General features: G+C 36.4%; 1 long non-coding RNA gene across 1 annotated transcript; it reads right to left on the bottom strand.

Moving 5' to 3' along the window:
- Nucleotides 1–1,781: 1,781 nt before the first annotated feature.
- LOC140106748 (uncharacterized) lies at nucleotides 1,782–22,881 on the bottom strand. The gene is made up of 4 exons (XR_011850855.1): nucleotides 22,741–22,881; nucleotides 15,750–15,796; nucleotides 3,179–3,363; nucleotides 1,782–1,971 (listed from the first exon to the last, which is right to left on the bottom strand). It is a non-coding gene; the product is annotated as an uncharacterized lncRNA (long non-coding RNA).
- Nucleotides 22,882–24,907: the final 2,026 nt, after the last annotated feature.

Genomic DNA, 24,907 nt, shown 5'->3' with positions numbered 1-24,907 from the left:
ATGAATTTTATGTGTAAGTGTACTAAGATATTTCAGTATCTACACATTCCAACAAAATTATGTAACTCTATTTTTTCCCTTTGGTACTGACTGGTAATGACTGGACAGCCATGTCAAAACTGCACTATTGAGATGAAATATGGCAAAGCTCTGCTTCTGAATCAATATTCCCAGCATATAGGATACAGTTGTAGTGTTGTTCTGTTTTGTTAATAAAAAGTGATGGTTACACATTTACCTGAGAGGTCATTATAGGAGGTAATTAACATTTTGAAATATGGTATTTATTATATTTTAGAATATGTCTAACTCTCACCCACTAAATTATGAGGAAACTTAATTTTAATTTACATTTTATCCCTTATTTTGATAAAGGCCTTTGTTGTAAAATCACACAATAAAAAAGTATGATACCTCCTACATAATTGACTGTATGTCCAGCCTTCAATGTATAGAAGAGACAACTCAGATGCCGTTTTAAGACCAAACTAAGAATTCTTAAAGGGGACCTGTCATCAAGAACAAGCACAATAAACCTTACTCACCCCACACTACTTTTGTTTGAAAGTGCAGTGCAGGTGTCCCAGCTTAAATCTGCCTCCACAAATCAGAAAAATCATTCCCCAAAATGTTTCTTACTTTCTCTATGTTGGCTCCATGCACCAGTACTTGGACCCGCCCATTGTATATTGGCCCAGCCCATCATAGGGTACATGAATTAGTGACAAGATATGTGATTCTCACACAGTGCTCACTGCTAAATACACCATTCAGTGAGAGGAACATTATTCTGGTGAGGATGGGAGTTCTGAAGATACACATAGCGGTCAATCTAAAGAAGGAGGTAGAGTTCACTGGTAGCCTGGAGAATCATTGACTCTTCTCTTCAGGACTGGCTCTTTGTCTGTTCCTTTGCATATATGAAAAGCGGATGTAATTAAGGTACAGTGTCTCAGTGACAGATAATTTTAGGTGACATGGCGATAATGGCACAATGGTATATCTGGCACAATGTGCGGGGATAGGGGGGCATCTAAAGCTACCACAGGATGCACAATTTCTTGATATATCCCGCCCATAAAGTCTCCACCCTGACAGTATAAATGCAATTGAAAGGGGTTTACCCACGCAGACGGCAGAGCATAAACGTTCTGCTCTATTAATCTTTATGGAGCTGACTGAGCTGCAGCACTGAGATAACCACTGATCTTCAAGTTATTTGTGGGAAAACCCCTATAAGTTCCAATTTTCATATACACTTACTTGTCTGCTTGTTGTAGTGATGTATCCAAGAAGATGAATGTATGAGCCTTCAAAATGTCTGTAAACAGTGTTGCTTCCTTTGATTGTCCTTTGTTTTTCTGATTTGATTAAACAATCAATCTTTATTGTAGACACCTCTGATTACTCTTACAGTTGGTCATTGCAGCCTGAAACTACAGTAAAACATCCAGAGAGCTTCAGCAGTGGGCACAGAAGTCCATTTGTAAGTCGGGGACTGCTTGCACTTGCAATTCAATTTTTCGCAATTGATTTTAATTTTACACATTCCTCATTGCTCCATAAACATACAAAAATATTTTATAAATTTTTATGCTGCATAATGAATACATTTGATGCACTGATTGATGTGTTTTGGCCCTTTTCTAACGCATATTGCTATTTAGTTTTGCAAAAAGCAAAGATATTGTATAACAAAGAATCTGTATGTGTATTTTGTGTATAACTAGTTTTTAGTTTATTCAGTGCTTCAAATTACTTTGAGACTTACGCCAATAGGATTTACCTCTTATAAAATTTACCAAGCGAGTAACTATATCTCTTTGTTGTTGTAAAAGCAATTTCAGAGTCAGATGCAGTATCATTGAATCTTGCAGATGATCTTTTTTTCTCACTGACAAGAAAACATTAGTTTCCCTTGTGCTTTTCTTCGAGTTCTAAAAGAGCTTTTAAAAACTGTTCTGCAAAATACTAAATGGAAAGTCAAACATTTTCCTTTGATTAACATAATGGATGAACTTAGAGCTGGCACAGTCAATTAAACATATATTTTCCCTAGGTCTCACTTTGACAGCATCTAAGTTCAAGTATATTTTTATATTTGGAATCTCATGTACATATATTTTGAATTTTTCCAATCTGTTTCAGTAAGATATTACCATAAATTACTAAAATTTTAAACTTGAAAAAGTGGATTTTTATACAGCGTTGGCAACAATTTTTATGATTGCTATTCTTCCAAAATAAATGCTTACATAGTTTAGGTCTATATTTCCTTACTACTGAAGCTACATTTAACCCTCCTGACAGAGCCCCAATTTTTTAAACTTATGTTTATCCAGATAATTTTGAGCTTATTTTCATGACACCGTTCTACAAGTTAATTAAAAAAATTAGTGTGATATGTCACACATTTTAGGCATAGATGGTGATACTACCAAAATAACTTAATAACTAACATTTAGGAAATGTCAGCTTAATGTTGAGATTATTTTTATAAGCATCCCAATTTTTGTAGGGTGTTAGGTGGCTTAAACCCTTAGGAGTGATTTTTCAACTTAATGTTAAAATTGCCAAAACATGAGTTTTTTGGTACCTGCTCAGCTTTTAAGTGACTTTGAGAGGCCTAAATATTAGTAAAACTCTTTTTTAGAACAACTTTTTTTTATACAACTTAAGAAGTTTGTTAACCATTTATGTATTTAATAGGGGTAAAAATTAAATGGAGGTTCAAATATTATGCACATTCACAATGGAATAAATGACCAAATACATTCCTAATTTCTCCTTACGTCAATATAACATATGTGGTGGTAAACTGCTGTACGGGCACACCGCAGGGCGTAAAAGGGAAGGAGCACCATTGCAAAGCATGTACAACTTACAAGACTTATGTTGAAGTTTTTGCTGTTTGCCACTCCCAACTTTTATAACTTTTCAAGTCCTATTGAATTTCACTTGTTCGTGAGTATAATACATTGTATTCATTACAATTTTCATGTTGTCTCCTTTAGTATGGACCATTCAACTACTGGTCCTTTCTGACTAGACCTAAATTCCTAGGAGTACCGTTTTGGTGCATGAACACGAACAAGCTGGAGATCTGAAAGTGGAGCCTGGAAGTCGGCGTCCTCCAACAAGTGAAGGTCGTGAATCCTTACTTTATATTTTTACTTACCTGAAGGTACTGTGTTTGATCTGTTTGATCTTCCCATTGGTTGAATGAATTTTGAAAGCAGAAGGGACATTCTTTATTCTGATTTTGGATCTTATGCGGGGAACTGACATATATTTGTTTCCCATATAGCTCCATTCTTCTTTTTGTGTAGGCTTCATAATTTTTCCTTGTGCATTATTTGAGATCTGGGTATATAGTGTTAAAAAATAGAATATATGAAATAAAGTTATTGTTGCGTCCGTAACAACCCCATATAAACAGATATTTCATTATAATAGACATACTGTGAAGGGCATAAAAAAATTTAAAAAATACATTTCTAAATTGTAATTTTAATATGTAACATAAAATGATTAAAAGTTTTAAAATATAGTGACACATAATCAAATGGGTTTTCATCAAAAAGATGTTTTATTTTTTCTAAAGTAGAAGTAAGAAAATCAAGTGGCAGAATAGACTTTTTTTCTTCTCCCCCAAAGGAAAGTGTAATTAAATTCTTTTCATTATATGAATTTACCCTAAAAATTAATCCATTGGAAAACAGAGCTCTTATTAAAAAATCAATTGCTAAAATCTCCAGGGCAGACAAAAAATAGAAAAGTATATCTGTTGTAAGTTGAGCATGGGAAAAAGTGTTGCGTCCTTAAGGCCAAATTAGGTTGTGTCCTTAAAGAGAACTTGTCAACGGGAATGTCATTTTTAGCTGGTGACAGGTTCCAATAGCCTATGCATTGCTGATGTCTTTGTAAGCATTCTGAATAGTTTCAGTACTTTATATATGTTTAGTTCCTGTCAGTGGCATGTGATGAGTCCTGGGAGAGGAGGCAGCTCCAGCCCCTGTGTCTTCCCATGCATTCTTCGTCCTAGGGGAGTTGCATGAGTGTGTAGAGGAGGGGACTGACACAGGCACACACAGGCCTCAACTCCCCCTCCCCACGCAGGGAGCCAGGTAATGTGAATTTAATTAAGTACTGAATTGATTCAGAATTTTTAACAAAGGACTTTTTAAAAAATTAATATAGCAAAAATTACTTTCCTGGTAACAGGTTATCTTTAAGGTGTTAAAGGAACTCAACAGGGAGGTCATTCCAAAAACCTAAGAGTATGAACCACATATATTCTGTAGATGTAGGATTATTCAAATCATCTATAGAGGTTGTATAATCACTTTTGGAGTGATCATAAAGAGTGCCATACCAAATGTTGATGTGATCTAGACTTGTGTTTTTATTTACTTTGCATTTAGTTGTTTTGCTAAAATTGTGGCACAGTTTTGTCCCTTGATTTAGTGCGTTGTTAAAGACTCTACAGTACAAATGCTCAAAGAATGAAAGCATTTCTCCTTGTAAAATGTCTGTAGGGCAGTTGGGACCATACATTATTAATCCATTTACTTTTAAATTTAGTTTATTACAAGTAATTGTTTTCATGAAAGTGCTTACAAATTGTTTATTAGTGTTAATGCTATGTACTGTGTTGATTTGGATATCTTACTTCTCTAATAAATTATTTTTCTTCTTTCAGTAAATGAATAATTAACTTCCAAGAATCTCCTTTTCACAATATCAACTTCATAACTGAACACACTTTCTTTAAAATGTTTTTTTGCAGTGTTGAAATTATACAAAATGACAGTGATGACGTCACCTGAGTCCAAGAGGTAGCTGAGGTGCCAGCGCTTGCTGGTTTATAAGCAGGGAATTTACTGTTTTTGATCACATATGATTATAAGAACGATTAAAATCATAGATTTTTCTAAGTGTTCTTAGTGATATTACATATATACTTTGTTACCACCACCACTGTTGGATTTTCTTATCATGCCTTATCATGCCTTCTATAAACTATAATTTTTTTAAAATTTTTTACTCACTAAAGCTGTATGGTGGTCTTGTTTTTTGTGAGAATAAAAGTTGTTTTTAATAGCACATTTTTGGGTTTTATATGACCTATTGATGAACTATTATAAACCCTTTCAGTGCAGTATAGTATAAAAGTATAAAATCTTGTGATCAATCTATCTTTTTGATCACTTTAAATATAATTTTTGGTTTGATGGATGATTTTAAAATGTCAACTTGGGATATATTTTTATGTTAATATTTCTTCAAATTTCTTGTTGTACAGGATGAATACTATTAGAGTGTTATAACACAGATTGGTACAGGTGTAGAAATATATCGAAATGTGTATGTTCTGGCTTTTATATTATTTTCAACAAAAAAAAAACATCTCAGCTAAATGGTTTGCAGCCTCAATGACTGAATGGGTAGACAAATTACTGGGAGTTGTGAGTGATGACCCAGATTCTGGTATGCAGGAACCAATGTGGGTACCAATGACCATCTAAGTTGCATTGTCTGAATTACTTCCATAGGTGCAAGTGCATAGGTGACAGGTAGAAGGGTTTGGTTTCCTAACCAAACTTTTAATCAGGGAACACAATTAGTTTACAAATACCTGAATGGAAAGAAGTCTGCGAAGGCAAGACAATTCGATAGAGTTGGAGAATATTTAAACTATGGGTAGAGAATAGGATACAACAGACAAATGGGAAGACAGATTAAAGAGAGATAGGACTATATTGGTGGATTGAGAAAACCAATCGGGGCAGTACAATGGTCCAAAACCAAACTGTATAAATGTCCAATAATCATACTGTGTAAGTTATGCTAAAAGCTTTCCACATGTATCCTGATTTCATTCACTATGCATCTAACGTATGATGTAATAAGCATGTAATGATTACAAATCTCATAGGTCAGATTTAGGCATTGGAAATTACCACTTATAAAATTCAAGAAAAGGAGCCACTAGACAACTGCTCCTAAGCCAGGGTTTGTCTCAGTGACAAAGATTTACTTTACTATACTTCATTCATCTGAGAGGAAGCAAACAGCTAAACGGACCAAGGGGATTATGGGATATGTAGTCTTTTGGAAGAGCAGGAAAGCCATCCTTGAAGAAGGTGGCTGCAGAGAAGGGAATTAAAAAGTGAAAGAAAACGAAACATACAATCCAAGGGGGTGAGGACAGAATAGCTATGGTGTATGGAGAAGAACTGGTTTAAAAACAAAATTTTAAATATAGTGACCGGGCAGTCCCTTTAAGTGTATGGCCTACTATAAAGCATATCATATCACAAATAAATAAAGCCATCATCGTTTGCTTAATACATTCATCATTCAAATTATGTATACCGTATTTTTCGGACTATAAGACGCACTGGACCATAGGACGCACCTAGGTTTTAGAGGAGGAAAATTAAGAAAAATGTTTTTTCCCCAAATAGTATGCCAAAGTATTTAATAAAGTAACAGTAAATAACTGGGCAGTGCAGCCATGTTCCTCTTCGGAGAGGGGCAGGGGCGAGCAGCCTATCTTTAGATAGAATTATGCTGGCACGAAGTCAGGGGGTCTCAAGAGTTACCAGGGTTGTATAGGTATGAGTATATGTGACAATGGTCACAAGAGCTTACAATCAATGAGGAGGAGGAGGACACAGGAGATGACAGTGCTTGTACAATGGCCACAAGAGCTTACAATCTATAAGGAGGAGGGGACACAGGAGATGACAGTGCTTGTACAATGGTCACAAGAGCTTACAATCAATGAGGAGGAGGGGGACAGAGGAGGTGACAGTGCTTGTACAATGGCCACAAGAGCTTACAATCTATGAGGAGGGGGACACAGGAGATGACAGTGCTTGTACAACGCTCACAAGAGCTTACAATCTACCAGTGGGACAGCAGCCACTACATACCAGGCAACAAGTGGTTAAGAGTGTGAGAGCAGAGACCCGGGGGAAGGAAGCACTAATCACTTATCTGATCCTGTGCTGGGAGAGCTGGACACAGACACAGCGCTGTACAGGCTCGGCTCCTCTCGGGCTACTTACAAGCGGGGATTGTCAGTGATTTTCTCCTCCCCCTCTCTCTCTCCACTGCTGCCATAATTATCATGTATATCAGTGCCCTGATATACATGATATACATCAGAGCTGGCAGAGCGCAGGGGTGCAGCCCTCCATTCCCTCCAGCAGTGGAGGGCTGAGGAGAGGAGAGGAGCGCAGCGGCTGTGCTGAGTGCAGCTTCACTGTGAAGGGCTGCGCTTACTGCCAGCATTAGCTGGCAGAGCGCAGCCAGATGCCCTCCATTCCCTACATCTGGACTATAAGACGCACCACTGTTTTTTCCCCATTTTCTGGGGAAAAAAAGTGCGTCTTATAGTCCAGAAAATACGGTATTCTTAATTTCTCATATATTTTTCAATCTACAGTACAAACTCATTTCTTACCTACCATCAGTGGAACTACTCATATTTGCCTTTACATGGGTGCCATATACCGTATGTACTATATACAGGAAAAGTAGGCAAACTCCTTAATATTTGATTTTACCAAGGCTTACACTAAAACTAAGTTGATACATTTTTTCTGCATTTGAAACATATTTATTTTTCTTATACATAAAACATTCCCACCTCTGCATTTAAATTGTATATCAGCATGAAGTATAGAACCTTAAAATTGTAAACAATGAAAACATTAATTTAGTGAAACTTACAATGATCATGTATAATATAATTCTATTACCTACATGACAAAAACACTAGGAAATTAAACTTCATCTCATATTACATTTCATAAAGCAGTATGCTTGTGCTTGTTCAATCAAGTACCAGAAGCACATTCTTTGATTGCCTAAAATAATGTCATACAAAGCTACAAATGGATAGATGACGCTGAAAGGGACACCCTAGTTGTGAGCCTAGTAGGAAAGTGCAGAGAAGGTGTGCATGTGCAAGGTTGTAAAGCTCACCGCGCAGGTGCAAGGTTTACTGTGCGGTAAACAGACGTCAGAAAGGGTTAGTTACAGGGAGGATGTGGGAGGGGAAGAAATGGAATATCAATGAGCGGGGACCGAACTGAGTATTATGCAAATTGCCAGGTAAACATTGTGATTTGAATAGAGGCATCACTCCAGGACTTGATGAGGACTTTTTGGTAGGGAGCCAGGTAAGCTTTCGCCGTGGATATTACATGAACGGAGGGGAACTCAGTTGTGAAAGTAAGAGCTATGGAACTATGCAATGCCTATTGGGATCCGTCACCAGTGAAATTCAGCCTTCCCTTTAAAGTGTAACCGTCATTTCAAAAAACTTTTAATATGTTGTAGGGCAGGTAATTTTAAGCCCTTTTGCAATTGGATTAGTTACCCGAATCTTGCTCCTTCCTCTTGTATTCTGCAGACGTCCCCTAGGCAGTGATCTCTCATATGTCTGTTACTATGGACTTTCCGTCTTCATAAAGAACTATGGGCAGGAGACACGCCCCCCTTTCCCTCTCTGCTCACAGCTGATCACCTCATGGCTCAGTGCTGCAGCAGTCATGTGCAGGGAGAAGCCCTAACTAATGTAGTAACCAAACACCTAAATCTAAACTCTCTCCCTCAGTTTCCCCTTCACTTGTGTATAAACACATTATCCACACAGACAGAAACTGCAGCCCCCTCTCCCCCATCACCTCACACAATGAAGTGGCAGGAGACAATCTCCAAGCTGTCCCTCCCCTCATGTGCTGTGCTGGAGTGTTACATAGATAGATAGATAGATAGATAGATAGATAGATAGATAGACAGATATGAGGTAGATAGGTATGAGATAGATAGATAGATAGATAGATAGATAGATAGATAGATAGAAGATAGCTCTGGTGTCATTGGTCAGCACCATGCGCCTGTGATGTGGTGATAGGAGGCTCCGCCCCTCCATCTTGCTGATTGTAGGTTTTTTGAGAGATGGAAATCCTGGTTGCTATGGGACAAAAAAGGTACCAAATGAGGCCCGAGAGGGAAAATACTTTGAGGAATGATTCCCAGGGACACCTGGAGCATTATGTATTTTAGTTTTTTTTTGTTCAGAATGACAGTTACACTTTAAATATTTAATCTCTTCCTGATCAGCTGTGTATATGTACATTGCAGAGCATTGATAATTAGCACTCAGCACTATCCATACATGTAAAGAATGGGAAACCTTGAAGAGAGCACCAATTATGGGTGTTAGCTGTTAAAGGCCTTCAAGGGGATTGCCTGCCAGTGCTCTCATGGGATGCCGATCATTGATGTGGTCCAATCCGGACACCGAGCCTAAAAGATCCATTCCTGCATGCACTGTGTCATGCATTTACACAGTTATACTACCCTGCAATAAATCAGGATTGCATGGTATTATAATGAACAAGCAATCAGACAATTGTGGGGCTATTGGGGCTAGTAAAAAGGTTTAAAAAAAATTAAATTAAAATGTTTTATAATAAAAAAGACATCAAATAAATATAAACGCCCCAAAGCCCCTTTTACATCTAAAAGTTACATTTAAAGAAAGAAAGTCAAAATCAGCATATAAACCCAACATATTAGGTATCACGGTGTCCATAATGATCCAATAAATAAATTATATCTCTAGTGAACCCATATAATGAGTTGCATAATAAGAAATATAAAAACTCACCAAAAAATGATTTTTACTTATCTTTTCTCACAAAAAAATTCAATAAAAAGTGATCAAAAAAGTATGTACTCCAGAATAATATTAGTGTAAAGTACAACATGCAGTGCAAAACCAAGGCCTCAACCAGTAGTGTAGACAAAAAATGTGTTAAAGCTCTTGAAAGATGGAGATGCAAAAACTATGGATATTTTACCCACAAAAGATTTAAGTTTAGTAACAGGTAAGAAAAAATATCAAAATATGGTAATAAGGAGAAATTGCATAACAAATCTTAAGAGAGTTTTCTCCTTTTAACTTTTATAAGTATTTTCTGGACTATAAGACGCACTTATAAGCAAGAAAAAATCTTGCTAAAAAGTCCCTGCGTCTTATAGTCCGGAGGTCAGCAGGATCCAGCACTGCCAGACCCTCCTGACCTCTGTAAGGGAGATCGGGCGATGCCCAGATACAGAGCTGCACCCAATCTCCCAGAGAGGAGCCTCTGGACTGCTCTCACCTATCCTCGATGTTCTACTGGTACAGGACCTACAGTGATGTCAGAATCATGTGAGTGATCACATGATTCTTACATCACCACAGGTCTCATACTGCCATGCAGCGCTGGGACAGCGTAAGAAGAAGTAGAATGTATGTATGTGTATGTGTGTGTGTGTATATATATAGCTGAGCAGAGTGTGCATAGGTGAGCAGAGTGTGTGTATAGGTGAGCTGTGTGTGTATAGGTGAGCTGAGTGTGTGTAGGTGAGCTGAGTGTGTATAGCTGAGCTGTGTGTGTATGTGGATGGATGATGCAGAGCTGAGTGTGTAAATGTATGTCTGTGTGTGCTGTGCTTTAGTGCGACCAACAGGGATATTTTAATTAGTGTAAAATATGTTTTTCCTTTTTTTGGAAGCCAAAATCTGTGGTGCGTCCTATAGTAAGAAGTGTCTTATAGTCAGAAAAATACGGTATGTAAATTTTAGGTTTATATGAATGCATTACTAACAAAATTAGACCATACTAAATTCCACCTCCATTTTCTTTCAGTTATTGCAAAGCTCTCAAAGGGCTAACAAGCTTTATAAAAGCTGTTTTTAAAAGTTTGAGGGGCGCCGTTTTGAAAATTGGGTGATTCATAGGGGTTTATGGTACTGGATCTTGGTGAGGGATGTGAACCAGCAGGGGACCCGTAACACGTAATATAATTTTTGTTTTATTAACACCTTCTATACCCTTAGGGGGCCTAAAATAGCTGGAAAATAGGGTTAAAATCCTAAACCCAACTTCTGCAGCTTAACAGTTGTGACAGATGGGCAATGCCCTTTTTGCTTGCCACCCGTCCGACGTAATTTCCTCTCAAACCTTCCTGGCCTCTCATTTTCCATTTCCACAGGAATTTTCTAATTAAAAAAAAGTTGTATAGTCACAATACAGCTTTGTTTGATTAGTATTGTTTATGTTGACAAAAATTTTTTGAAAACAAACAAAGGCAATAAAAGAAAAAAACAGGTGTGGCTAGAATGGTTTAATAGTTTAGGGGATATTTTATTGATACAATACCGTATACTTAACTTTGGGTTTCACTGCAGTTTCACCCACAGTTTCTGTTATCAGTGGATTTTGGCTTTATGATGTCATATAAACATGTATGGCATGCTCAACAGAGTTGTGTACCCTTTCATGGGAACACAAGTAAGCAAATCCATTCTGATACCAAACCAAAGTCTGTCACTTCTGGACTAAAAAAAAACTCCACCAATCTCAAAATGTTGTCATGAGCAAGGAGACACACAGAAAAGAAAAATATATGATAAGACAACCAACATTGTAGATTATGCACATTATTGAAATTATAAAATGCCTAGTAGAGATGCTTTAAAGATACAGTATTCTGTTCATAGTCGCCATAGCTTCACCTTATTGTAACTTAACTGCAGGGCGACAGCATTTTGTACATTTTTCAAGATCTTTTTAGAACATGTAAAATACTCACGTAGAAAGCTGCTTGCTACTTTGTTATTGAAAATGCAGATTCCACAGAGCTGGTAATTCTATGTTGTGTATCACATTTTATCATTATTCACCATTAGTTGATTTTCTTTTACTTAAAATAAATTAAAATTAAATATCTTCTAGAGAAAATGAGAATTCAGACAGGAATTTAATTTACATGGTTTATAGTTTAGTCATTTGTATGCAGCGCTGTACTCATTAAAAGTTATCTGTACTTTTTATTGCTGCTCTTAAATACAGGGATAATGTGAAAGTACTACAGACATCCAGGTTCTCTCAAATGTTGTATGGGCTGATATTTTATAAAATTGAATAAAATAGGATATACTGTGTGTCCAGTAAAGAAATGAAATCATTCTAAAGCAAAAGTGTTAAAGCAGGGGATTGTGTCCTTTTTCTGCTAAAGCGCAAATAGTGTGCAACAATGAAGACTCTGAATTTTTCACTCTTTGTTTCCTTGCAACCAATTGGTAAGATCAAAAAAGTTTTTGATGAAACAAGTTTTTCCCACCTGGATTTGGGGTCCTCTGCCATTCTTCCATGCAGATCCTCTCCAGTTCTCACCGGTTGGATATTGAACATTGGTGGACAAGTTTCTCCAGTGATGCTCAACTGGGTTCAGGTCAGGTTCAATAGCATAATAATAAAATGTTATTTTAGAACAAAGGAAGCCATGGGTAACAAACAGAACACGATTACCACAGTCACAGTACCTGGCTCTATGAGTAAGTGCCCCTCATTTATAATGATGAATTTTGATAGATTTAAGTAGATTTCCTTTAAGTTAAAAGATACATTCTGAGGCTGTTTATTAAAAATCCAGCAAAAGAACAAAGCCTCATTATTAAACTTATTACTAAACATATTGTTTCTCGTAGGCTTCTGATGGTACTGCACTATTACTACTAATTGCATGTATGCTTTATAATATTTTTATGCGAGGTAGTTTACTTTATCATGAATATAGTGCATTTAAATTATGTTATATTTTATAAAATATTTAGGGGATTTCTCATTTAAATCACATGTACAGGAGTTAGAAAACATAGCACCAAATCTATAACTGCTTTGGCCAAAATGAAACTTAATATGCCTTGGTGGCTTATAGTTATGAAATATATCGTAGCCATTATACGAATATGAACACTGCAGGAATGATTCCAGTCAGGCTTTCTGGAATGCTTGTTATGTAATGTGATGTGATAGATTGTGCTATGAAACATGAGCGTAAAAATTTGATTTGTGGAACTATTTGCAAAGTTATCAAAGCAAAACAAATTGAATACGGGAACAATTTAGCTAACATATGCAATTTAGGAACAAGGAGTATAAAATATACGGATTTCCTAAACATTTAGCCAAGCATTGCTGCAGGAGGAATAAAAGAAAAGTCTTAGGAGTACAATAAATGCATTCTGGGAGATGTAAAACGGTAGTTTAGAAAAGAAGAGGTTTTCTGATCTGTAAGTTGCATCAGTCGTGCACAAAATAACTTAAGGCCATTGTAATATTAATATTGAAAGTGTAAGGACTGTTCTTGCTTTTACATACCTTGTTGTGGATGAGGAATATTCAAGGAGGACAAATGTAAATGAAAATTGATAAATCCAGAAACCTATTTTTATATTCTGCAATGAAATATTCCACTCTAAGATCAGAATTGAAGACCAAATTATTATTGACATTTTACAGTATATTATGATCTCTCATATAATGTGTCTACTGTGCAAGATACAGTATTTTGATCTGTAATCCAGCAGTTTAACAATTTTATGGTATGAAAACTCTATTTCACCTACAGAATGCTGGTAGCTAGAAAATTGGGGACCCTAATAAGCTTCAAAATGCTGCCTTCATATATGTTAAAGGGTTGTTTCCATTTCATCAAATAAGTGGTATTGTTTGTAAAATGAAACATTGTACAATTTCCCAATAAACTTTCAATATCAATTCCTCATGTTTTTTAACAATCTTTATTAAAGCATAATTTATCTTACAGAGCCTTTTAGGTGACAAACATGAAATTCATGATTGGAACAAGTAGGAAAGGGTGGGGGGAGGTGAAACTGTGGGAGGAGGAATAACAGTCACAATATAAGATGTCAATGTACACAGCAATACGAAAGCAGTCCAGCACAGTGGACCATTATTATTATCATAATACTAGAAGATATAATAACACATCATGCATAACGATCAACAAGATAAAGAAACATAAAATGGTATGTGCTCAGGAGACCATTCTATATTCAAGGGACTGCTGAAATTCAAGCCAAGAGGCCCAGCAGTTAAAGTAAGAATCACCAGTGTAATCACCAGTGTAGTAAAGTTCAGCAGTTAATTCCTCCATTCTTCTTATGTGTTCTATTCTAAAAACCAATCTGGTATGGGCAGTGGAGTGGTGGACTTCCACAGTCTCATTGTGGATCATTGTTCTGACTGCCACAAGAAGGTGGCTGATCAGATAATGTGAAGCGAGCCTAATTGGGACCTGAAATAGAGATCAAAAAGCCAATTTGTGGGAATTCTCAAGTTGGACTCCGCAGAGCTTACTGATGATATCGAAAACTTTGTCCTAGAATGCCCCAATTGGATCACAATCCTACCAAACGTGGCACCTGGTACCCATAGCTACAGAACAGTGCCAGCACTGATCCAAGAGAAAGAGAAAAAGGTAGTGGAACCTGGATGGAACCCTGTATTAATGGGATAACACTTGTGATGTTAAACATTGACACAGCTTGTTATAACCCACAGGTCTACTTACTGTTATGTTAACTGCTATGTTATCAAGCTGTGCACCTGTGGGACCATGGTCAGATTTCTCTCCACTGGAAGTAAACACTGAAGCTTTCTACAAAATGACAGCAATCAGAGATCTAAAAAAAGTGAGGAATTGATAAAGAAAGTATATTGGAAAAATGTATAATTTTTCATTATGAAAACAATAAAATTAATTTTCCAAAATGAGTATACTCCTTTAAGCTTGGGGATCTCAGAATTGATACTGTCGAAGGAATTATTGGGACTGCCCTTATTTGTCTTGCACAAATTTGTAAAAGTGCTACCAATATTAGTTGATTTTTGCTAAAAATGTATATTTTGTTATAAACAATATATTACAAAGCATTGCATTATTTGATATGGGTAAGCTGACGTATAATGTGGATCCAGCCCTGGAAAAGTGGCAAATATACACCTCACATATACAGTTAAAAGTTGTTAATCCTCATATAGTTAACAAAGTCTTCAGATAGAATCCAGTATAAAGGGGCTCAGCATAAATTCACTCCATGCTTTCCATATTTTAAAGGAAACCTACCATTTAGAATGGTAGGGGTAAGCTGTAAGTACGGAGCACCAGCTCAGGTTGAGCTGGTGCCGGTACTTACTTTCGTTAGTGTTAAACTTTAGAGCAGAAGAGGCTTCGGCGCGCGCCTACATAGGAAATAGTGGAGATGTTGCGCGCGATGGTAGGTTTCCTTTAAAGGACAGCCTCTATTTTTGTATGCTAACTTTTTAAATTGAATGGTTTTAATTACTTATTTCTCCCAGTAAATCTTGGATATCAATTTGTCACCCATCCACCGAACAGCAATTGTCTTCCAAGAAAATAATACTTCAATGAAAAAATGTAATAGTGTGGTTTGGGGGACTTGTTGATTAATTTTTAAAAACGTAATTTATTGGTTTAGAAGGCAATATGTTTCTTCATTGGGCCAAGAAAATACTTGCAGGATTGCTACTAGTGGAGTGAAGGAACCAAAGAGTGTTGTATAAAGCGTAGATCAGTGTGGTGCCAACGTGAAGTTCCATAATCTTTTTTATGTTTGTATTCAGTCATTGTTCTGCATAGAAAAACTATAGAGGTTTTCTATAGTAATTTAGTTTTTTATAAGCTATACATTAAATTGAAATTTTAGATGAGCTCCTATTATTGTTATTTGGCATAAATAAAAGAAATGGTGATATCAATAGTGATAGTAATATAAGACTGATTAACATTTTTGCTGGAGCATTAAAAACAAACTTGAAATCCAATATTCATAGTGCGAATTTCCTTACCGCCGTGCGCAGTGTTCCTCACAACTTCTTAAGGCATATGTCAGCTACTGCAAACAAATCGAAAATAAATCATGAGTATTTTAGAATGGATTTTAAAACTACTAGCTAAGCATTATTGTGTTCATACAAGGGAAAAGTCATTTTCAGACACATAATACCATAAAAGATAGAAATCCTCTGACACCTCCAGTGCTGGTTTTGTTGAATAAAATAGAGCAAAGGCTAGCTAGTTTACAGCCTTTGGACCTGACTCAAGATTAGAAGATTTGCACGATTCAGGGACATTACTTCTTAGAAAAACCACTGATGAAATTTTCATATATCTCTAGCTGTGCATGCATTTCTATATTTTTTACCAATACTTAATCTTGTTAATATTTTAAGAGCATCTTTTCTATCAGTCTGCAATGTTTATACATGAAAATTAAGAAAAATGAAGGGGACATAAGCTTTACACATGGATAATTTCAATCTTCTTTGCCAGAAAGTACAACATTTATACTTCTATTACAATGAATAAAGTTGCTACAACAGTTTTTAGAGTACTAAAGAAGATATTAGCTCCATGACATACATGCATGCACAAGAGCTCCAATATAATATACCGTATTTTTCGGACTATAAGGCGCACTAAAAATCCTTTCATTTTCTCAGAAATCAAAGGTGCGTCTTATAGTCCAGTGCGCCTTATATATGAACTGTACTTACTGACATCAGCTGCCTTGAACTGTGCACAGGTCCGCCACCTGCTGGTCAAACATCGTTATAATCAGGTGCGCCTTATAATCCGGTGCACCTTATAGTCCGAAAAATACTGTAGTAGACTGCGCATGTCAACTTTATGCTATGGGATTACAGATAGATTTAATACGATTTTTCACTTTATATAAATATTCGCACTAACAAGGATCTTTATCTGTAATTAATATGTGAATATTGATTATGCATGTAGATATTGGGGCAGATTTATAAAAAGTGGCCTAAGATTAGACAGTGCACTGTTAGACTAGACAGTCTTATTCTGCACCAGATTTATAAAAGTGTCTGATGCTGGATAAAAAAACTGGCTCAGTATATGACTGTCTAGTCATACACTGCATCACCTATGAGTTGGCTTAGTGTCAGGATTCAGAGTCTGTGGACCCTCTAGCCCACCGCGGGAGATTGTACTAGCTGACACCTAGGACTGAAGTCTAAGTGGCACCTGGTCTTCACCAGAGCCCACCGCAAAGCGGGAAGGTCTTGCTGCAGTGGGTACCACCAGGTCGTTCCCCAGGTGGGACTAGTCCGCGACTAGCAAATGTAGGACATAGTCCGAGCCCAGAGCAAGAACGGGAGAACAGCACTGGAAGGAACACTAGGACTCATGGCAGCAACACAGGAGCTGGCACATGGAACAGGAACACAGGAACGGACTGACACATGGAACAGGAACGAAGGAGCAGGATCACGGGAACACAGGAGGAGGAACTGGAATGCAGGATACACTGGAACACACTGGAGACACAGGAATGCTGGAGACACAGGGATGCTGGAGACACATCAGGGCTTTCTCTTCACAGGAATGGCTTGAATATCCAGTGGGGAATGATGGGACCCGCCAGATTAAATGCAGACCCATAAGTGGCCAGTGCCAATCACCTGTGTGCTGCCCCTTTAAATCTCAGAGTACCAACGCGCGCGCACCCTAGGGAGCAATGACGTGTGTGGGGCCTAGTCTGGACAGGAGCAAGGACAGGTAAGTCCAAGAATGGAGCAGGGCCAGTGAAGGCAGTGCAATAGACAGGGGCACAGGTGTGTCCTTGTCATGTATGCACCCGTGACACTTACTTTATGCCAGAAAATTTATACAAAATTCTGTTGGGACAGCTGTATTTTTGGTGCACAGAATGTTTTTTTTTTGTGAGGCCACACCCCCATTTTCACAGCCCGCACCCCTCTAGTGAGCTACTGGTAGGAGAGCCATAAAATTGTTTAAAACCCTTTACACAGGTTTAGACTGGTTTTTAGTGCAAACTACAACATAATTCTGCCCTAGACAGATTAATAAATCTCCTCCAATGTGGAAACATCGCCGTGGTCTCTAAATAAAGAACACCACTTTTTTCACTGGACTTAAAGGAGTGCTGTGGCTTTCTCTCTCATGGGATTGTCATGGGCCCAGTTAACGAGGGCTTACAGCCGCTAGCAACCAGACTTAAGTTTGGATTGCCATTAGAGCTTTGCAAGGATGGCTAATGAATAATAACCTATAAAATACCAATGAAAAATACAATAGGGAACCTTTGGACCATGTTTCATAAGAGGATAAACAAAAATCTTATGGTATTTTGGTGGTCCAGGCCGTTAATGATAAAAAAAGGAACATGGTAAAATATTTAAACAGTAGAAATGGAAGAAATTGAAATATTGGGGCTTATTTACTAAGGGTCCCACAGCCGCATTTTCGTTGGGTTTCCCGACTTTTCTGGGGATTGTGACACATGCGATTGGATTTTGGTGCTGCGACGCTGGCTTTCATGTGACAGAAATTGGATTCGCATTAAGTGCGGGATTTAACATTTAAATTTGTGTTTCAGCCAATTACTCACACCGGGAGGACCAGGTAAGTAAATGTGCCCCATTATATAATGAAACATGGCTGTTTAAAGAGCTAACATTAAGCCAACACAAAATGTACTTTAATGTTTTTGCTACGGGTGAAGTCCACTTCTTAACACAAATCAATTTTATAAGTTACAATAATGTAACTAATATTTATGTAGCTAAGAGATCTAAGCCGCTTTTGGTGGTCTCCATGAACCAAGCTTTTACAGATGAACTCAATGGGGGTTATTTACCTTTGGATTTGCTGGGCTTTTTTGCATAAAAAAAGGTCTCAAAACGTAGCATTGAGGTTTTTGGGGACTTTCCACTGCTAAAAGGTTGCACAGGACTAATTCTGCGATTTAATTAATCTGGGAGAAACCGCTGCTAATTCAATGCTGTGCAAAGACTTGAAACTGTTGCAAAAAGTTCCATAAAAAGCTGCATAGTCAATCCAGTCTCCTTCTGGCAAATGTGCTTTTTTTCGGTAAGTAAGAGTTCTCCTTATGGAGACTGGCAATTAAGTCTGCCTTGTAGGCAAAAAAAAACCTACACTGCAATTGGAACATAGGAACATTTATTAACGGGACAAAGCCACTTTAATGAATCTAAAGGGCAGCAGAGCTCCAAATACCCCATAGAACTGTCACAAAGAGCCAGCCTAATGATAAATACCCCCAATATATGTATTAAAGGAATATGAAGCTCTGGATAAAATAAAACAAAATTCTCCAAAACATATACAGTAGTTATATGTTCTGAAAGTTGAAACCTTTAAAAATTATAAAATGTAAAAAATAGTTATCATTAGCTTGAAAAATTATACCTAACTTCACTTTTTTATCTATCTATGTTTTATTTAAGGCATGAATGCTATAATGTAAAGTATACTATGTAAAGTTTGCATCTATTAAAAGTTATTGACATGAAATTCTGAGGAACTCTGGGGTTGGGAGTTTTAAGAAACATGACAAGATTACAATGTTGCTTATATTCTACTAAATTCATTGTATTAAATACCATTATGTATACATTTCAGCGAGGAAATTGTTCATAAAACATGCATGGAAGCATTATGCAAAGTTGACAGGTGTGGGTTACAGATAAGAACAGCTTTGTTGTCGAAAAGAGAGACACTAATAGCTCAAGAAGTAGCATCAACAATCTTATTATAAGGAGAAATTTTACAATTCTGCTATAAATAATATAAATGTTCCATAGCTTACACTGTGTATGTGTATATCATTTAGTAATGCATACAAGTCTGTATAAGATTTTGTTGGTTTAAGGAATATTATTGTGTGCTCAATTTTCATACAAAATAGATGCATATTTACCTGAAGCAATTTATATTCATTTTAAAGGCCTAAAGGCAATTTTATTATTCATTAAAACCAAGTATTCTGGAAAGCATTAGGGAGTATGAATAATGTCTTTCTTGTTATAAAAATTCATACACTGTTTTCAGAGTTTAGTTCTTCTATATAAAATATCAACATTTTAAAATCATTTACTAATGTAGCAATAATCTATCAGGAATCTTATTGATTAGCCATTTCCGATTATATACAGTGGGTATGGAAAGTATTCAGACCCCTTTAAATTTTTCAATCATTGGCAGCCAATAGGTAAGATCACGTCATAGCACATTAGAATCATGAGTTCTAAGGATCTGCCCAAGGAGCTCAGAGACAGAATTGTGGCAAGAACCAGATCGGGGAAAGGTTGAAAAAGAATTTCTGCAACACTCAATAGCCAACATAATCCTTAAAAGTAAAAAGTTTGGGATGACAACAACTCTTCATCCACCTGGCTTTCTGACCAAATTAAGCAACTGTGCAAGAAGAGCCTTAGTGAGAGAGGTAAAGATGAACGGTAAGAACACTGCGGCTGAGTTTCAAAACTTATTGGTGTCAATTCTAAGCGGTATATGTGGAGAAAACCTGGCCCTGCATTAGCTGCAGGAACATGACGACTGGTTGCAATTGAAGGAAAGATGAATTCAGCCGAGTACACGGATATCCTGGATGAAAAAGCTCTACCTGAGAGCTATGGATGTCAGATTGAGCTGAAGGTTCACCTTCCAACAAGAGAATAACCCTAAGCACACAGCTAAAATAACAAAGCAGTGGCTTCAGAACAACTCAATGACCATTCTTAACTTGCCCAGCCAGAGGCCTGACCTAAACCTAACTGAGCATCTCTGGAAAGAAAATGGCTTTCCCCAACATTCACCATCCAACCTAAGGGAACTGGAGAGGATCTGCAAGGAAGAATGACAAGGATCCAGGTTTGAAAAACTTGTTGCATCATTTCCAAGAATACTCATGGCTGTACTAGCTCAAAAGCTGCTTCTACTAAATACTGAGCAAAGGGGCTGAATACTTATTACTTATTATACTTATATGTAATTTTGCAGTTTTTCTTGCTTAATAAATTAGCAAAAATATCAACATTTTTGTTTTTTTCTGTGAAAATGGGATGCATTTAATGTCATTCTATAAAAACATCTATGTTTTCTACTAGTGGACAGAAATCTGACCATGGTCACACAGGTGCACAGATCTTTATACCACAAAGAGTGATCAGAGCTGTGTGATATAAGGAGCCGTGCACCTGTGTGACCATGGTCAGATTTCTGTCCACTGGTAGAAAGCATGGATGCTTTCTATATAAGTAAAGCAAGCAGAGAAAACCACAAGGAATTGATAGAGAAAGTATATTGGAAAAATGTATAACTATTTATAATACAAATTGTAACATTAAAGGTAACCTACCACCACTATTCTACCTATAAAGGAAGATCGGGTGGTTGGATGAATGGGACGTGAGGATAGCCCTTCAGCGCGCAGCTCCTCGTAGCTGAGCGCCCTCGTCCGAGTACCCGGCATTCTGAGTACCTCATGTCCAGCTACTCCACGCCCCAGTAGCCGCTTAAAAAAATGTACATATCCGCGGATTAAAGTTTTCTAAAAGATAGCTGGGACATGAGGAATAGTCCAAAAAAGGGCTATCCGCACATCCCATTCATCCACCTACCACCCGATCTACCTTTATAGGTAGAATCGTGGTGGTAGGTTCCCATTAATTTGCTGAAATTTGAATACCCGTTTAATGTCAGGTAGTCAAGAATGTATGATTCTGCATGAGATTAAAACCATATAAACATTTCATGGGGTCGAAAGGTTTCTATGGAAGTTATATTATAGCCTTTAATCTAGCTGAGGACCTAAAATAGACTGTATTACAACTGTGCAGGGCTAGATTATGTAAGTGTAAATCTACAGTGAAACTTCCCCAGAAGATGATTCCTTTGACCAATGCTTTGAGAACTACCAGTCAACTAGTTGCAGCTAGTTTTAAGAGGGGAGGCATGTGGCGAACCAAAATATCACAGGTTCTGTGTAATTTTCTAATGTAATATTAAGCATAAATATGTATCTTTTATTGGTATTTGCTTGTGTTTGGAAACATTCATTTTTAAATTTTCACAGCCACATTTATATTTGATATGTTAGATCAACACACTTTTTCACATTTTAATGTTCTTTACTTTACACTTGTTCTTTACAAAATCAATACAAAACTATAGAATTTGTGAAGTGCATTTGTACTTTCATGGAAGAAAAGGAATCTGGAGGGCCAGACAAATCAGAATGCCCTTTTTTAATATCTAAAAATGAATAAATCATACAAGATTTTCTTTACTGAAGCCTCTCCAACTTTTTGGTAAATTTCAATTCAAGTTTTAATCTAGTGAGACCAAGACAATATTGGTTTAAATTCACTTAAAATTGCTTTACAATCCTTTAGTCCTCTAAAACACAAGGGTATTTTTGCCCGGGGGCAATACTGCGTGTGAATGTACCCTTAGGTGTTTGAATACTTTTCCAACCTGCTAACACTTTATATTTTCTATGAGATAATCACTCATTTAAAACAATCTCCAAGAGGTTTCACTTTACATCTCAAACAGTGTCCTGTTGGAGGTTCTTTTAGATTTTGGTAAAATGTAAAGCTTTTTTATCAATAGTTATTGAAAAGGTACAATATGATTACACTTTTCATTGCTGTATTTACAGGATATTTTAGTTTGAGCTGTTGCTTACCTTCAAGGAATAGAAAAAGTAATTATATTTACACAAAGGTAAGTTCTGGGTTATATGGAATGAAAGCAGCATCCTCAGAAGTTTCAGACAATCATTTTGATGGTACTCTAAATAACTGTGGTTACACTGTAGGACATATTATAATAAGATCCCATGCTGACTATAGAAGTCACTCATTATGGAGCTTTTAATAGTAGCAGAAAACCCTGTCTGCATTACACTGGCTCATTGTTTGTGGAGACTCAGTACATAAATTAGTACACACAAATTTTGAGGTTGGCATAATGTTAGCTTACGAAACTTAAATAGCATATTTCCTCTTTCAGATTCCATTCATTTGATTTAAGAGTAGACTCGGTAGCATAAGGTTCTAGTTTGGGGTATTCTGTGGAATTCGCGCTGTTTCTAAATTGCACATTATTGATTTCTTCTGACTCATGACTGAAATATAGAAAAAGGAAAGGTCAACACAGATTTGAGAAATGACTTGTTTTCCTTTTATCTTTGAAGAGGACGTATTATATATCACTGGTAATTCTATTGCGTTTTTGGAGCATTTGTAAAATATTGTTTGGGAAATGCAGTATATTCTGAAAGTGTGCCAAGCAAGGAAGAGCTCTGATGGCAATGATAGCACAAATAGAATATACTGGACTCTGGAAAATACTAGTTGAACTCTACAGATGAATTGTGTATATTGTATATATATATATATATATATATATATATATATATATATATATATATATATATATACATATGCACACACACACACACACACATATATATATATATATATATATATATGTATGTATATATATATATATATATATATATATATATATATATACACACACTGGTCTTTGGAAGATAGACAACACATAAGTAACAACATATGAATGATAAGTAAATTATATCTGCCTGAAGTTAGAACACTCAAAAATTCACTTTTATTATAAATATTAAAATAAGGGCCACTCTTCAGCCGCAAACTGGTAAATTCAGGCTTGCAGTGTGCTTCAGGAGTTCTGAATTCTGAGTTCTGATTGTAGAAATGCCTGACGCGTTTCTACAATCCCAGTAAATGGGTATCATCAGAGGCAAATGAGTGTCATCAGAGGCATGTGAATACATGAAATAGTGTCGAGACCGTCTAGATGGCTCTATTGCTTACACCCTTTCATGTATTCACATGCCTCTGATGACACGATACCCATTTACTGGGATTGTAGAAACGCGTCAGGCGTAGAATGTATTAGGCAGATTAGGATCACTGACCGACCAATGTATAGTCAGTATCCAGTGTATGAACGATACTCGGCAGAGTGCTAAGATCTAAAACGGGAGTGATATGTAGCACCACTTTCACTTTACAACAATAGCACTTTAATTCAGTGTGCAGGCATTGATCTCAGACGGGGAACTCCTGAAGCAATTTTTGTTCTGACATATACACTGAAAGCCTGAATTTTTCAGTTTGTGGTTGAAGAGTGGCCCTTATTTTAATATTTATAATAAAAGTGAATTTTTAAGTGTTCTAATTTCAGGCAGATATCATTTCTAATTATTTGAACACAATTTTTTTTTATTGAAAATTAAAAAATTATTTTTGAATGATAGGTAAACCCTACTTCCATGGAAATAAAAACATTCTGGTGGCGCTTCTGTGAGATCATGAGATCACTTCTATAAATTCAGGAGTTACGGCATTTCTTTAGTCTCGGCATTCACAAGAGCACAATAGGTAAGTACTTTTTCTTACACTGACACAATTTCATTTTGAAATTATAATGAGTAAAAAAGTAGGCAATTTTATAACAAGATTTTCTTGGTAAAAAATTACATCTTTTAGTCCAAAAACTACTGAATAAGGTTGGCTGTACATTGTACCAATAAAGGCGTGTAACCCATGTCAGCACATAAATAATAATCTCATGTGGAAAGGACCCTCACTGCTATTGTTTGACATGCTGCTTAATTTGATATCCAATTATAACAGATTTTTTTAGTACATGTGCCCTTTTATTTGGAGTCAGATATATTAGCATTACATAAATGAAAAAAAGATCATTGCTTTCATTACTATAAGTAAAATATTAAATAAAGTTAAATAAAAAAAATTAAAAAAGTAAATCCAGCTGTCAGGGTGTCAAAAAACCTAAAAAGTTTTATTACCTGTCACTAAAAACTCTATTGTAAGAAATTTTTATGCTATGAATCCTCACAATGTAATGGACTATAGTAACACAAAACAAATTACTGTATTATGTAATAAGTATTTTTAATATGTATTCAACCTCCTAAAAATGCTAGAATTAAAAGTACCATATTTTTCGGACTGTAAGGCGCACTAAAAATCCTTTGATTTTCTAAGAAATTAAAGGTGCGCCTTATAGTCCAGTGCGCCTTATATATATGAACCATTCTTACAGATAATAGCTACCTTGAACTGTGCACAGGTCT

The sequence above is a fragment of the Engystomops pustulosus genome, chromosome 1, assembly GCF_040894005.1.
Source record: "Engystomops pustulosus chromosome 1, aEngPut4.maternal, whole genome shotgun sequence".
Classification (NCBI taxonomy): Eukaryota; Metazoa; Chordata; class Amphibia; order Anura; family Leptodactylidae; genus Engystomops; species Engystomops pustulosus.
This window is presented reverse-complemented; position numbering and strand designations above follow the sequence as displayed.